The following is a 15778-nucleotide window of genomic DNA, read 5'->3' as shown; positions in this document are numbered from 1 at the left end:
ATGTAGAATAAAATGAAAAGCTACATTTGAAATTACTAAAATAGAGAGCAAAGATGAAACAGAGAGATCACCAATGCCAAAATTCTATTCTGTGCAAATGCTAATACAATTGTCAGCAGACTGGCAGAACTGATTTAGTCTGAAGACATTTTTTGAAAAATAAAGCTTATTGAAACTGACTTAAAAAAACTTGAAATAGAGAAGTAGTCATTTAAGATATTCAGTCAGCAATTTTAAATCATGAAACAACAAACACAAAAAACACTCAGTACACCAATGCAGGTGGTCTAAGTCAATCTAATTACTTTACAAAGAAAGGGGTTTAGCAGAGAAAATTCATCTTTATAAAATTAGTGCAAAGCTGGAAAATAGGCCGTAGGCCAGTGGTTGGCAGACTTTTCAGAAAGGACAAGATAATAAATATTTTAGGCTTTATGGGTCATATATAATCTCTGTCACATAATATTCTTATTTTTGGGTTTTTTTTTCTTATTTTTAACAACCCTTCAAAAATGTGAAAACCATTTTTAGCTTGTGGGTTCTACAAAAACAGGCTATGAATTTATCCTGCAGGTTGCGGGACAAAGCTTTGCTCCAGGCTGAACATTCTGGAAGAATTCCCAGAAACTATGAAAGACGTTTCTAAAGAAGTACACCAGGAAAAAGATGAAGGTGTGGAATGCAGGTGAACACAGGGCAATCTGGCACCTGAGAGAAATGAAAACAAGCCCCATGGGGGATGGACAAGAAATGTTCCCAGAGACCAGTTGTGCAGCAGGGCTGGAGGGCAACCCATCCAGATGAGACCTGTAAGAGGAAGGTTCCAGCATAGATGCCAGAAAGTGATGGAACTGGTAGACAGATCTGATGAACCTGACCACATGAAAAGGCGTTTTATTGATTTATTGATGAGTTTGAGGTTGAATTCATGTTGGCTGCACATAAAACTCAATAAAAGAGTAATTAGCTCTGGGAGGTATGACCAGGTATACAAAAAGGAAAATGAAACCATAGTACTTTACATGGTTCAATTATTAATAAATTGGGTTGGAAAGAAGCATGAGAAAATGTTAAGCCCTCATTTTCAAGAAAGATTTTGATAAATAATAAACTGATGACATTCTAGATGCTTTTCCACTTATGATGGGGTTCTGTTCCCACATGGACCTGTTGTCTGTTGAAAATATCATAAGTGGAAAACGCATTGAAGGCACATGACCTCCCCTGGGGGCTGAGTGGGAGCTACGCTGGCTGCCACTGCCCAGCCGCGGGCACAAAGCTGGCCAGGGAAAGATCAAATTCAACATTCCAAGTGCAATTTCCGTTGAATGCACATCGTTTTCACACCGCTGTAGAGTGGAAAAATGGTACGTGAAATCATCCAAAACCAGGGACTATCTGTATTGAAAACACGGTTTGAAATATCAGAAGACAGATGATGGAATGCTATCACCTGCCAGCCCTTTATTACCTGCCTACTGTAATGGCAAAATGATTCTGACATTTGAGGATCCAATAATCTATTTTTGGGCCTTCAAAGAAATAATGTTTACTTTGTTCCTATGATGTGTATGGCCAATTTATATACTTGAAAATACGCATTTCGGCTTTATGAAAATGCTATTATTCCCTTGATATGAAAACATCTGGGTATCCTACCCATTAGGAGTACTATGTTTCAGGGGTCTGCATGGTGCCAAGCTCTCCTCTGTTCTTCCTGCTAAGGGGCTTTTTTACAAAGCTCAAGGACCTGGCATGCAAATGAAAAATATTGATTATCCACACATTTTTGTCTCCCTGTTTACTCAGGACCTAGCCCTCTCAATACCTCCTGAAATGTCTCCAAATTTGCCAGATTTACCCATAATTATTGAAACCTGCACACAGTGGAAGGGATTTTGTTATTCACATTTATTTGGGTAATTGTTACCTCTTCACTTTATTTCATGCTCTTTAGCTTTAACAACACTTTACTGCTTGTCCTCAGAAAAAGTCAATTAGGGAAATAAAATGACCCCAGACTTCTATTAGCTTTCCGTGCAACTGTGTTGAACACAAGCTAAAGTTGAACTATTTGTTGCTATTGTCCTATAGTCCTTATAAATTATTTTCATTTCCTTCCTTCTTGTGTGTTTGCTTATTAATATACATGTTTACAACAAATTATAAAAAGTATGCCCATACATAGACATGCCATATTGTAGCCATGTATTTCAGACACTATATATCTGACTATAAGTATATATGAAGTATCTATGTTGCTTCCCACAGCTATGCATTCCATTTTAGCCTTCTATGGCCATTAGTCGCTTCTAATTACATGCATTTCTTGATTTATTTATCTCTTTTTGCACTAGGTAGAGTGTCATTTGCAGGTACAACCACAAATTCATTCAAAAGGAAGTTAGACACAAAGAAATCTAATAATAAAATATGGATCATAAAAAGTATGGACAAGATATTGATGGCATCATGTTTGGAAGATGGTATATGCAACTAAAATCATAACTGATAATATGCTATTGAAATTGGATACTGGGCTTTACTTCAGCAGGCAGTACTCCTACATATACCAACTTCTTCCAGTTAAATCACTTCTGTCTAGGACTATTGTGTCCTAAATATGTCTTGATGCCATGGTAGTTCTCAAACATCTAGAATTTCTACCTCAGTGTAAACCCTCCATTCCACTGGGGTAAAGAGCCATCAAATGGCAGGTGCTGGATGCAGAATAAAATTGTTCAAAACTCCTTAGCTCATTGTCTGCTTGGTATATACTTCTCTGGCCTATTTCAAAAGGGATTTAGGGTGCAAGTTCGTGGTGAAATCACAAGGCACATACCTATGACTCTCAGATTGTAACACAGTGCACAAAGTCACCAAGATTCTCCCTGGGGTAGGAAAGATAATCAAATGGTTCTCAGCTGGAAAGGGAACAAAACAACCTGTTCATTGACTTCTATAGAAATTTCAATCTCATCAAGGGCTGAATATTAATCCTGTTTTTATAGGAAGAGCAATACAAGGAAGTTTTTCTAGCTGGGAGGAAAAAACTGCGAATGAAAATAAAGCAATGTACTTCATCCATTTGCAAGTTCTGAGAATGACTCATCAAGCAGTTATGTCAGGAATGCCTGACTGTTAGCAGATGGCTGGTTTGGGCGTCAGACTGGATTCTTCAGATCCAGGTGGAGGGAAGGAGTCGCTCCTTGAGACCAGATCTTGGCTTCAACTTGTTGAGATCCAAGCCAATCTGGGGTTTGGAGATGGTGGCGTTCCCGGGGGACGTGGATGGTGCTGTGTTCTCAGCTGTTCGTTGACTTTGGAAGGAGCAGATGTGCATTGGCCCTCTTCTCTGTATCCTGAACCAACAGAAGCAGCACACGTGTGGGGGTGCACGACTGTGGGTGGAGCCTCGGCTCACACACAGGCATGCAGTTAGATGTGACACATCCCACACTGTCTGCACCTTTGTGTTTCCCCTAATCACAGGTTTCCTTAGTGATGCTTCATCTTTCCTGTGCAAATTTACCTTTTATGTCATTTGGTTTTTCATTTAATTCTCTCAGCTATCCAAGCCAACTGTCAGTTTACTGAGAGCAGAGATCATATCTTTTGCTCTTTCGTGATTCCCCCTTAGCATCTAGCTGGAACTGGATTTCAGACATATTGTGAATTTCAAAACAATTATATTAATTCATCTGACATCCTTCTTAGAAGGGAATTTCATGAACTAAGAAAACGTGGAGAGGATGCGTTTCTCACAAGCTCATCTCACTCTTGCTGGAACCAATGGCAAAACATATTGCATGGACCAGGGAATTGCTGCCTTGTGTAGTCCTCGCAGGTGCTCTGCACTCCTGAGACATAAACAGGAGTGATGCTTTCCTCTGGTTTTGCCTTCCCATTAAATGTCACTGTTGACCTCAAAAGCAAAAGTACTTGAAAATTTATCTAAAATATAACGTAACCAATCAAAACATTGTTATAGAGAGTCTACTATGGCCATTGACTATTTCTAGGAAGCGACAGGTGTTATAAAATCAAAATTAGATGTCAGAACATCAAAACCGGAAATTACCATGCTGTATGAATATAACTTGTAGTGTATAGATTTGGAAATAAACCTTAAGATCAAGTTCTTTAAGTGGGGGTACCTTACTAATTTAACTATTCTAGACACAGGAAACATGATCCTAAAAATCACATAGGCATTGCTGATCTCAAAAACATCCTGGAGCACAGATTCCCAAACCGAGTTCTTTGGTACACAGATTTCGGGCAAGAAGTTGGGAAATATTCAATAAAAATAATGGTTGTGATTAAATAAATTTGGGAAGTGGTGCCTTCTGTTATCACTTACTTGAGTCAATCTCAATGGCAACATAATTATAGTGACAATTCTGAGAAGTCCTTCTGCTAAGAGATCTGCTTACCTTTATTTAACTCAATATGTCCCTAAATAATTTGCCTAAAGATCACCCCTCCTTATTTTTTTAATGACTTGTTAACATTGCAAAGGACACTAGTGTTCCAAGGGGGACAATATGGAAAAAGTTTCCTAAGGAGTTTGTTGGATTTTTTAAAATTGTTTTTAATTAATTTACTTTTAATCTCTTCAGCTCACTTTGTTTTGTGGGTTTTAAGAAATTTATTTCATTTATTTATTTATTTGAGAGGCAGAGAGACAGACACAGAGATAGACAGAGAGATCTGCCATCTCCTGGTTCATCTGTTTATTCACTCATCCATGCAACAAATACTTATTGAGCTCTTGCTGTGTCTCAGGCACTCAGTCAGGCACAGAATTTACAGTTGTGAAACAAAACAGACATACGTTCTTCCCACTTGTAGCTGATTATCTGTAAGAGAAACTACAATGCATCAGCAAATATACAAATAAATGTGTCCTTCATATGTGCTCCTGGATTAAATGCCACAGTGCTATTAAAGAGGCAAATCCTCATTTGATAGTTCAGGTAATCAGAGAAGCATTGCATTTAAGCTGAAAAGGAAAGAGTGCAAAGAAGCAGCCTGGTGTGGAATGGAGGAAAGGACAGCAGGTTGGAAGGCCCTGAGGCCGTAAAGCCCTTTTTTGTGTTTGAGAAGCTGAAAAATGATTGATAAGGCTGCAGTGGGTAAGGGGCCGAAGGGTCTGGCTCAGTGCTGGGTAGAAGACAGGTGTGAAAGGACAGGGGCCCTTAGAGGAAAGCCATTGTAACATCTGCACTGGGGCACTTTAGGATAGGCACCGTAAGAACTTTGTTCCAACCAATAGAACCAGACTATCTTTGACAAATCCGATCAGATGATCACCCCAAGTGTAAGCCACTTTGTGGTGATAAGGTTTTCTTTCAACTGAAATGGAAGACTGTTAAAGGGGTTTAAGATCATGCTCATTGCTAACTGGAAAGTAGAAAATAAGAGAGCGAATAAGACTATTTAAGAAACTCTTATAGCATTCTGGCAAAAGGGTAACAGTGGCTTAGACTAGAGTGGAAATGGAAAGATTTCAGACCTTTTTGGAAGTAAAATCAACAAAGTCTGCTGGTAGGTTGGGAGTGGGGAAAAGGTAGGAGTCAAGAACATTCTTATATTTTTTAGTCGCACACCTTGAGAGAAGGCGGGGTCTCTGACTGAGATGGAGGCTTTTGGAGGAGAGTAGATGTTATAAGGTGGGAGACCAGGGCAGAAATCAAGAACGCAGTGATTTTGGATATTGTATGCACAATGCCTGTGAGACACTGAAATGAAGGCCCAAACTCAGAAACGACTGGAGGAAAATATTAATATGATAGTTGTCCACCTGCAGCATAAAATTCAAATAAGCTTTAAATATTCCCTTTGACCACTTCTGTTTACAGAAGCTCACATGCTCCTCATCTCCACTCAGATGATACAGCACAGATTCATTTTTTAAAGTTATTTTTTTATTTTTATTTGAAAGGCTGTGAGGGGAGCGAGAGAGATTGAGATCGAGTGTTCTATCTGCTACTTCACTCCCCAAATACATCCAACAGCTGGGGCTGGGCCAGGCCAAAGCCAGGGGCCTGGACATCTTGGTGGCAGGAATAATGGCGTTCAAAAATTAGCTCTCAGCTTTCAAATGTTAAAAGCTTTGCCATATCTCCTACTATAGAGCAACTCCAAGGACGGGCTATAAGATACCATTTAAAGTGCTGAATTTTGAATCCTTTCTGTATAGGACTTGCACTACAGAGCAGCTGTATTGCTAAGAATTTGAGTACAGATAATTTCCAGAAAATTCAATTATTTTGCAATTACATGAGTGAGCCCAGTTATTACTCATATTAACCCTTCGGGAAAGTGATTTTAAATTAGGGATTGGTTCAATTGGTGATATTTTGTTTTCTAAGTTTAGATTTGGTATGCCAAGTTTTCTGGAACAGAGGAAGACCTGAATTTTGTTTTTAAAGCTGATATAGTTATTTTCCTTATGGCAAAAAGCCTACTGGCTGATCTAAGTCAACATTATTTCATTAATTGTGGGTGGGTCCCTTTCTACTTTTAGACTTAAAGCTAAAAGTGAAATACTTAGGTCATTAATCTTTGAACTTCCAAGTTCATGTAAGAACTCATGACTGTGGAATTCTCTAAACTGGCAATGTCAAGTGTTTTGGAGAATATTCTGCTTAATTTCCCAAAGGCTTATTACTTCTCCAGTCAGTACATTCCACCATAAATAAAAAGAAATTGCCCTTATTCACTAACAGGGACTTAGCTCTCTTCTACTTGTGCTATTGAATAGGAGTGGAAGGCATGTATGCTTGAAACACTGTGTCTGACTATATATTGTATGCACTAATTTCCAAGTGTTACTAGACATAGTAATCTTAAAGTAGTGTTATGTTGAGAAAACTTTCATCAATTTCTTGAAGATTTTAAAAAGAACATGAGTACATGTATGTGTATAGCTATGGGTGTGGGTATGGGTGTAGTGATAACTATACACTATACACACACATATGTAGACCTGAAAGAATATGTATCAATCTATTGAAAGTGACTTAGTCTGAAGATGACAGCAAGGATTCAGAGATGTGGCTGGCACCATGGCTCAATAGGCTAATCTTCTGCCTGCGGCGCCGGCACACCTGGTTCTAGTCCTGGTCGGGGTGCCGGATTCTGTCCCGGTTGCCCCTCTTCCTGTCCAGCTCTCTGCTGTGCCCGGGAGTGCAGTGGAGGATGGCCCAAGTGCTTGGGCCCTGTACCCCATGGGAGACCAGGATAAGTACCTGGCTCCTGCCATCGGATCAGCGCGGTGCGCCGGCCATTGGAGGGTGAACCAACGGCAAAGGAAGACCTTTCTCTCTGTCTCTCTCTCTCACTGTCCACTCTGCCTGTCAAAAAATAAAAAAAAAAAATTAAAATAAATAAAAAAACAGTGATGTGCTTATCAGTAAAATATGGATGTTTATATCGATCTTCCTAAAAAGTCTGTCATAAGAACTAGAAGAGGTGGCATATTTAAAGAACTTAGTGGTTGGCACATAGCATGCCCTTAATGAATGTTAGCTACTCTGTTTTATATTGCTGCAGCATACTTTGCTCAGGAGTCAGCCTGGTCTGTAATCTCTTCCATGTCTAGTTACGTGGCTTTGACCAACTTGAAGACTCTGATTCTCAAATCTCCTCATTGTTAATACACATTTTATTTTCTCAGATGTTATATCTGGACCCTGGACATATAGAAAATCTTGGTATGTATCTTGTCCATTTATCAATAGTTTCTGTAACTACAGGAGAACTTATTAACTAATGATGCCTTCCCTGGACTTAGCACACATAAAAAAAGACTTTTCCTTTATATTGTAGTAAAAATGGGTAACAACATTTAAACTTTATAATTTAAATTATATGTAAATAATGTGATGCACACTTGATGTTTTGATATAAATCGGTATATACATAGTGAACTTACCACCACACTCAAGCTAATTAATATCTCCATATCTTCACATAGTTACTTTTTTTATGAACACTCAAGACCTATCCTCCTAGCAAATTTCACATATACAATGCAATCATGCACCACATAAAGATGTTTTAGTCAAAAAGGGACCAAATGTACAACAGTGGTCCCTCAAGATTACATGCATAGCAATGTCACAACCATCTTAGTTTGACAGACTCATTTAATGATGCATTTCTCAAATATTCCTGTCATAAAGTGATACATGACTGTACAGTATTATTAACTACAGTCTACATGCTGCACATCAGATCTCTATAAATTATCTATCCCACATAATTGAAGTTTTGTATCCTAGATATCTAGTCCACTGCACACCCCTCCCATCATCACCATTTGGCTCTCTGCTTCTATGAATTCAGCTTTTTAAGGTTCCACATGCAAATAGGATCACACAGTATTTGTGTGTGTGTGTGTGTGTGTGTGTGTAGCTTATTTCACTTAGCATAATGCCCTCCATGTTCAACCTTTATGGTTTCAAATGGCAACATTTCCTTCTTCTTTAAGGCTGAATGATACTCTATTTTATGAATGTGTTGTGTGTGTGCAACTCAAATTTTTAATTCATTAATCCATTGATAAATAACCACGCCATTTCAATATCTTGTCTTTTCTGAGCAAAGAACATGAGAATGAAGATATCTTTCTGAGGTACAGACTTCTTTTCCTTTGGATACATACCCAAAACGTCAAGAAACTAGATCAAATGGTAGTTTTATTTTTAATTGTTTTGAGGAAACTCTGCCCTGTTCCCCCTAATGTCTATACCATTTCCATTCCTACCTAGAGTTTATAAAGGTTTCCATTTCTCCATTTCATAATCAACACTTGTTGTTTCTTGCCTTTTTGATACTGGCCAGCCTGACAGTTGTCAGGTGATATCTCTAATGATTTTAGCTGGCATTTCCCTGAGGATTAGTGATGTTGAGCAACTTTTCCCATGCCTGTTGGCCCTCTGTATGTCTTCTTTGAAAAAATGTCAATCCACTTGCCTACTTCTTAATCAAGTTATATGGGTTTATTTGTTTGCTTCACTATTTAGGTGTACTATCTCCTTATATATTTTGGGTATTAACCCCTTGATAAATATGTGGTTTTAAAATATGAAAAAAATGAATTCTTATCTACTGATTTAGTGTGGGGAGACTCAAATAGAAAACCTTTCTTTCTCGCACTCCTGTGACGTCACTTCTGGAGCTGTCCATCGCAGGCATCTTTGAGCAGCTGGGTCCTGAGCAACGTGATGCCGGTCAGTCTGTCTTAGGCCCCCACTGTTTAGACGCAGACCTTGGCAGAGATCCTCACCCACTTCGTTGTTATTAAGTTCAAGTTGAAAACAGGCTTGTATGTGCTGTTCTTTTTTACTCTGGGAATGGGCATCGCAATCCTCCTGAGTCAGTTGCACCTGTTCAACGTGCAACTCTTGGAAGAAGGAAGGAATTTCCACATAGAGTTCTTCTTGTGGAAGCAAAGCTCTCTAACCTTCAAGGAGAATTTCTTGGTGTGATATATACTCAACTGCCAGCACCTGCAGATCCCCAAATCAGGATGTCCATTATAGACACACTTGAAAACATTTCTCCAAGAGACCAGTGGGCCCTTGCTCACAGGGACACAGTGATACGGGAATGGGTAAATCTTAGAAGACTGGAAGTGAATTTTCATCCCCGACAACAAAATGTTCTGATGTTACTTCATTTCCTTGTACTCATAGCCCTATCTTCCACCTTTCCCTTTCCCCCTTTTTCCTTCCTTCCTCTCTTCCTCTTCATATCATACCCAGCACCTGTCAGAATCTTAGGTCTCACAGGGCTATCTGCCCCAAGGGATGTGTGACATGAGTGACTTTCTTTCCAAATGAAGCCCACTGCTGCTTTTCAAAGTCAGTGAGCCTGCCTGCTTGCCATTTCTACTCAGGATGACGTGGGACCCCCGCAGCAAGGGATGGCCTGCGGCTCCCAGGGATGACCTAGAACATTCAGATATAATCTCACACACAGCTTCAGTGAACTGATGGAATTCACAAGGAGCATTTTGCCACTCCTAGGAGAGTTCTCTTTGAAGCAAGCAATCTCTCTGGTCTTGAACTCCTTGCCTGGGGACAGGTTGGAGACCCTAACCTACACTCTTAACACAAAACTAGTGCTGTTTCTTTATCTCAGACACAAGGGTTTGAAATGGCTTGGAATCTGGCCTCACAATACCCTTTTCAGTTATGTTCCTCCCGTGCCCCACAATCTCCTTGCCAAAAAAAGGAAGAAGAGGCACAGATGACAGTGTAATTTCCTTAGGGTGAAAAATGTCTTCAATTTTATAGAGAAAAAGGCACTGAGTAATAGAGGGTCTTCCTGGATATTCAAGGGCTGGTTTCATTGTTTCTGTGGAGGAAACAGAGTCACTAGAGAAAGATAACAACTCTACCCATTTCTATTTTTGTATCAAATTTGTATTGAATTTTGCTTTGATAAACTCATTTCTTAAAGGCAGACATGTTTTCAGGCTTCCTTATCCAGAATGTTTGTAGAGTGAGTCATTCTCCAAGTTCACTTGTCTCATATAAGTGATTAATCATCCTTCAATGACTGAGTATGAAACCTGGTGTTTTTTTTTTTTGTATGTTTCCCCGTCAGGACTGTTGACAAATGTGTATATGCAAGATTTTGAAGGTTGTAGGTAAGATTCTTCAAACTTAGGCCATAGACTACCAACTTCAAAGACATCTAGGATAACACGATTGCAAATAGAGAACTTTATCCTTAAGACAATTTTCACTTTTTGTTAAACTGAAAACCAGAGGATCACCTGTCAAATTGCACAAACACACTACCCACCAACTTCATTTCTCACCAATGAAAGAGCTGGCATTACAGGGGCGCTTGAAGACTTCTCCTATTTGGGGCGCATGTCAAGGCATTCTGAAGTGTACTCATCCCCTGGGCAACCCAAACCATAATATTTTCTTGCTCTGCGTCTTTTAGTGGTTTTGGGTTTGCACTGCAGCAGCATATAGCACCTTAGCATTGCTGATTTTCAATGACTCAACAGGTTCAGACTCATAGGCAAGAATTTTAGAGCCATCGCCCAAGGCTGAATCAGCTAGGACTAAATCCAATTCATCACTTTGCAAGGATATTTGTTTATTCTTGTTCCAAATGAGGTTCAAAGAAAAATAAAACCCAGGGAAGCTGGGTACGATTTGTCAGCCTACAAACAGCAATTATTTTAATGACATTAAGTAGATTGGACCTGTTCGCTGTGCCATTGCAAGGGCTCTTTTGACTTCTATTTTTATTTGAAATGACCAAAAAAGTCTGAACTGAGTCATCACTCTTATTTATTGTTCTTAAAGAAAAAATGAGTAATATCTAAAGCCTTTTATAAAAAAAAGATACATGAGAATATTCATAATCCTTCTATTGTCCCTAGTTTTAGTTATCTAATTCCAAGTCTATTTATGGGTGCTCCTTGGATTAAGCCCAGATCTGTGTTGATGGGCAGGAATTATCTCAGGGAACTCATATCTCATGTGAATCTCTACTTGGCATTTTATAGACGTTGGTTGAGATGATCCTAATTATATTATTAATAAATCACCTCTTATTCTATTATTCAACTTCATGTCTACTTTAGGATCAATTAACCTTGAATATCTGGGAGTGCTGCTTCTGTTCTTCAAGGCCTGAGAATCCCAATTTACCCTTGTGTCTTGGAGTGCCACCAATAACTCCAAATTCTGACAGCACCAAGGAATGCCATTTCATTCTCTGACTTCAAAAAGATGCTCTTTTTGACCCATTATCAATAGCACAAAATTACAAAGAAAGGGAAACAGAGAGGTAGAATGGGCATAAGAGTGGAGATAGTCGGTTCCGCAGCAATTGTAGGAGGCCTGAATGCCTCTTTGACAGTAAAATAGTGATGACATGACCAACCTATGATTTTGTAAAGGATACCTTTCCTCCTTTACTTGAAAGACAAAAAAAAAAAAGAAAGAAAGAAAGAAAAAGAAAAAAAAAAAACACCCACATACAACCCACCCTACTTGTTCTCAAATTTTTGGAAAGAATTAAATGAGAGATTGGAATTGCCAAACCTTGTAAACCACAGAAAGATTCTGCTTTCATGTGGGTTGTACTGGTCAGTGTTACAAAGTAAGCCCATAGTTCTTCCTCTGTGTGTATATTAGGAGAAATACCCTCTCTGAGGTTACCTTCTTTCAGGAGGACTGTATCTACCACTAAGCTTCAATCAACCATCTTAGGGAGCTGGGGATGATGCTCTAACTGTTTATGGAGATGGTTGGAAACATCTCTTGCAAGGTAGTTGGGTATAATTGACTGTTGTGGGTCAGGACCACAGCTGTACAAACGGTTCTTGAAAAGCCATGGCATCAATGAGGCATTTCTGATGGTTGAAGTAAGATATTTCCTATTATGTCCTATTGTGAGACAATGTATTTGCTAGTCATGCAAACTTTCAAAAAACTTGTCCAGAAGCACTTTAACTTTGACATGCAATTCATCTTCCTTCAATGGGGGAGAATGGACTTCTTAAAAGTCTACAAGAAGCTTCAACTGCCAGTAAAAATGTGTAGATAGGCTGTACTTGAACGTAACTGTGGTTGTTTGTGAACAGGTGGTTTTCTAAAGTGAACTTCTTCAAGATTCTATAATCACCTGAGTCCACAAAGCTACTGATGGATGAAAGCATTCTGGGACCTGAGTGTGCTGTTATGCTCATAATGGCTTGAGCTTACACTTAAGTCATTAATATGCAAACAGGATCTCTCCTCAGCATTCTATTCACATCTGTCTTCTGGGATTTGTCTCTTTCAACTTGAGTCTAAGTCATATACTGGTATTTATGCTCATCAATAATTAATTTACCGAGGGTAAATTCTGTTACTCACTACAGTAATATTTAATTAGGAAAAGTAATTCAGACTTGCATCCAGATCATGTGGATATTACCATTCAGTAAAGGACTTAAGGCATGTACACAAATGAGGGCACTTCCAGAGTCTGTGAGAAAATTGAATTAAAGATAGCTTTATGTAGTTGCAAAAAAAAATTGGATTCCATACATATCAGGGTTTTCTAAATCACTCACAGTGAATGCCTATTTTGGCAAAACTATGTATGGATTTTGATCATTTTTGTAACAATAAACTTATCTTTTAATTCCATTTCCCCCAGACTTTTTGAAATACACTTGTAGATACCATTTGAAGAAGATGTTCATTCCTCTAAATAGGACACACAATTATACAGAAGAATATTGTCGAACGTAGATCAGGCTGTCCATATGGTGTTGTGCCTTTTCACAATGCCAAACTGTATTAATGAATCACACATGAATTTATCTTTGAGTTATGCTGACTTTCCTGAGTACTCGACAACCTCGGGTCCTCTCTGTTTCACATGGCAGTTGTTGAATTGGTAAGGCACATACGTCATGGCAATCACCAATGTACCTCAACCACATGCCTATAGGAAAGAAGAAATCAGGCTAACAAATCACTCCAAGAAGAAAGAGAGCAGAGAGAGGGAAAGGGAGAAGGGAGAGTCCTGAGAAATTTCTGGACATTGATCCTCATCTTGCAAGGAAGGAGGTGATCAGTTGAGCACAGCCTTCAGCCACTGATGGCTGAAGGGTCACCAGAGTTGTAATGAGTTCTGCAAGATATGCCCTGGACACGGCACAGCTGGCTCTGCAGGTCCAGGTGCAGTGTGTTCTGGGTTACAACTTAGTCTGCATGGGCTGTGCTCTACACCAGTGAACATGCTGTGAATTCTGTTTGCCCTAAAGACTTTGAGGCCTGGTTTACCACAGAGTTCATGTCTCTTAACATGGAGCTAGTCTTGCTGTGTTCAGATATGGTGATGGCTGTAGGTGAAATCTTCAGAGTGAGAAAAATCTTTGTTCCTGTTTCTGAATAAAATGATCTTTGAATTATTTTATAGAAAATTTTCTATAATAATTTTTCAAAATTTTCAATAAGAGAAACTTGATCTCTCTCTTCTCTGTCTAACCAGACAGACTAATTGACTTTGGGAAACACTTTGGTGTTTCTCTAATATCTAGCCTTCACTTCCAATTGATGGTTAATTTTTTCTTTTAAAAGAGAAGTTGGGGTAGAAGTTTGGCCTAGCAATTTAAGACCCTGATAAGTCACCTGAATCCTACAACGGAGTGCCCAGATTGGATACCTGGCTCTGACTCCTGACACCAGGTCTTGAATTCAACTCCCACAAGTGCAGATCCTGGAAGATGTCAGGTGATGGCTCAAGTAATTGGGTTTCTGCTACTCAGATGGGAAACCTGGATTGAGTTCCTTGTCCCCAACTTTAACCCCAGACCAGTCTCAGCTACTGTGAGCATTTGGGGAGTGAACTAATCATGAGAGATATTCTCTCTCTCTCTCTCTCTCTCTCTCTCTCTGTGTGTGTGTGTGTGTGCCTTTGCCTCTAAAATAGAAAAAGAAAAAAAAAAGCTTCAAGAAGGCAGTCACTGCTCTTCTCAAACAAAACTTTTAAGAAGTCTCTAAAAATACTTTGTGATGGGAAACCTCAAAAAGTCTGTGAGAAAAAAAAATGGAATTAAAAGAAAAGTTTGTTATGAGGAAAACAAATTTTGAAATCTATGCAAAGTTTTTTTCGTAATATTAATTTCCAATGAGCTTTTTGAAGACCCCTCATATGTCAATTATGAGTTGATAGTAAATTATAGCAAATAATAAAGACTATAAATCTTAGATATAGCCAGTGATATTCTTTTTTTTTTTTTTTTGACAGGCAGAGTCAGACAGTGAGAGAGAGACAGACAGAAAGGTCTTCCTTTTTCCATTGGTTCACCCCCAAATGGCCCCTACGACCAGTGCTCTGAGCCAATCCGAAGCTAGGAGCCAGGTGCTTCCTCCTGGTCTCCCATGCGGGTGCAGGGGCCCAAGCACTCGGGTCATCCTCCACTGCCTTCCCGGGCCACAGCAGAGAGCTGGACTGGAAGAAGAGCAACCGGGACAGAATCTGTCACCCCAACCAGGACTAGAACCCGGGGATTAGCCAAGTGAAACCGCGGCGCCGGCCACCAGTGATATTCTAAAAACTGGATCGCAAACTTTGTTGGACTGGTCTCTTTTCTATCAGGCTTCATGAGAATGCCAAAAGAAAAATACTATAATCTATGTAACATCATGGATAGAACTAAAACCTTAAACAGCTTCTTTCTACCTTGCAACTCTCAAAGGGGAGATTCCTTCAAAATACTGGAAAGCATTTTTGATCATCAGATTTCCAGGTCTTCTCCATTGCATAGTTGGACAGGAACTTTTGCCCTGCTCAGACAGACACCAATTTAAAAAAAAAAAATCCCAAGCATCTTTTTGATCTAACTTTAAAAAGCATTGTCAATGTCAAGAACACAGTGGCTGGGGGTTGTTTATTATGCTAGAAGGAGTTTTCTGTGTTGTATTGTTTGTGTGGTATGAAGCAACATTGTATGCTGGGTGTCCCTTTGGGACCCTCATGAAAAAAAAAAAAAAAGACATTTTATCTCCCTGCCTATGCCCGTAAATGAATTACATAAACACAATATATAAAGCTGAGCCCAGCTCCAAAATTATCCTATGTGCCTCCCATTGGCTATACAGGAAATTAGTCACTCTTACCAGAGGGCTAAAGTTGGTGTGCCATTAATTAGGTCCCAAGTCAGACATTGATGGGACACCAATAGAAGTTTTAACCAATAGGGCATGCCAAAACACACCTCTCAGCCCACTTCTGCCAA

Source organism: Oryctolagus cuniculus, chromosome 5 (assembly GCF_964237555.1).
Source record: "Oryctolagus cuniculus chromosome 5, mOryCun1.1, whole genome shotgun sequence".
Lineage (NCBI taxonomy): Eukaryota > Metazoa > Chordata > Mammalia > Lagomorpha > Leporidae > Oryctolagus > Oryctolagus cuniculus.
The sequence above is the reverse complement of the archived record's forward strand: the minus strand, read 5'-3'. Positions refer to the sequence as shown.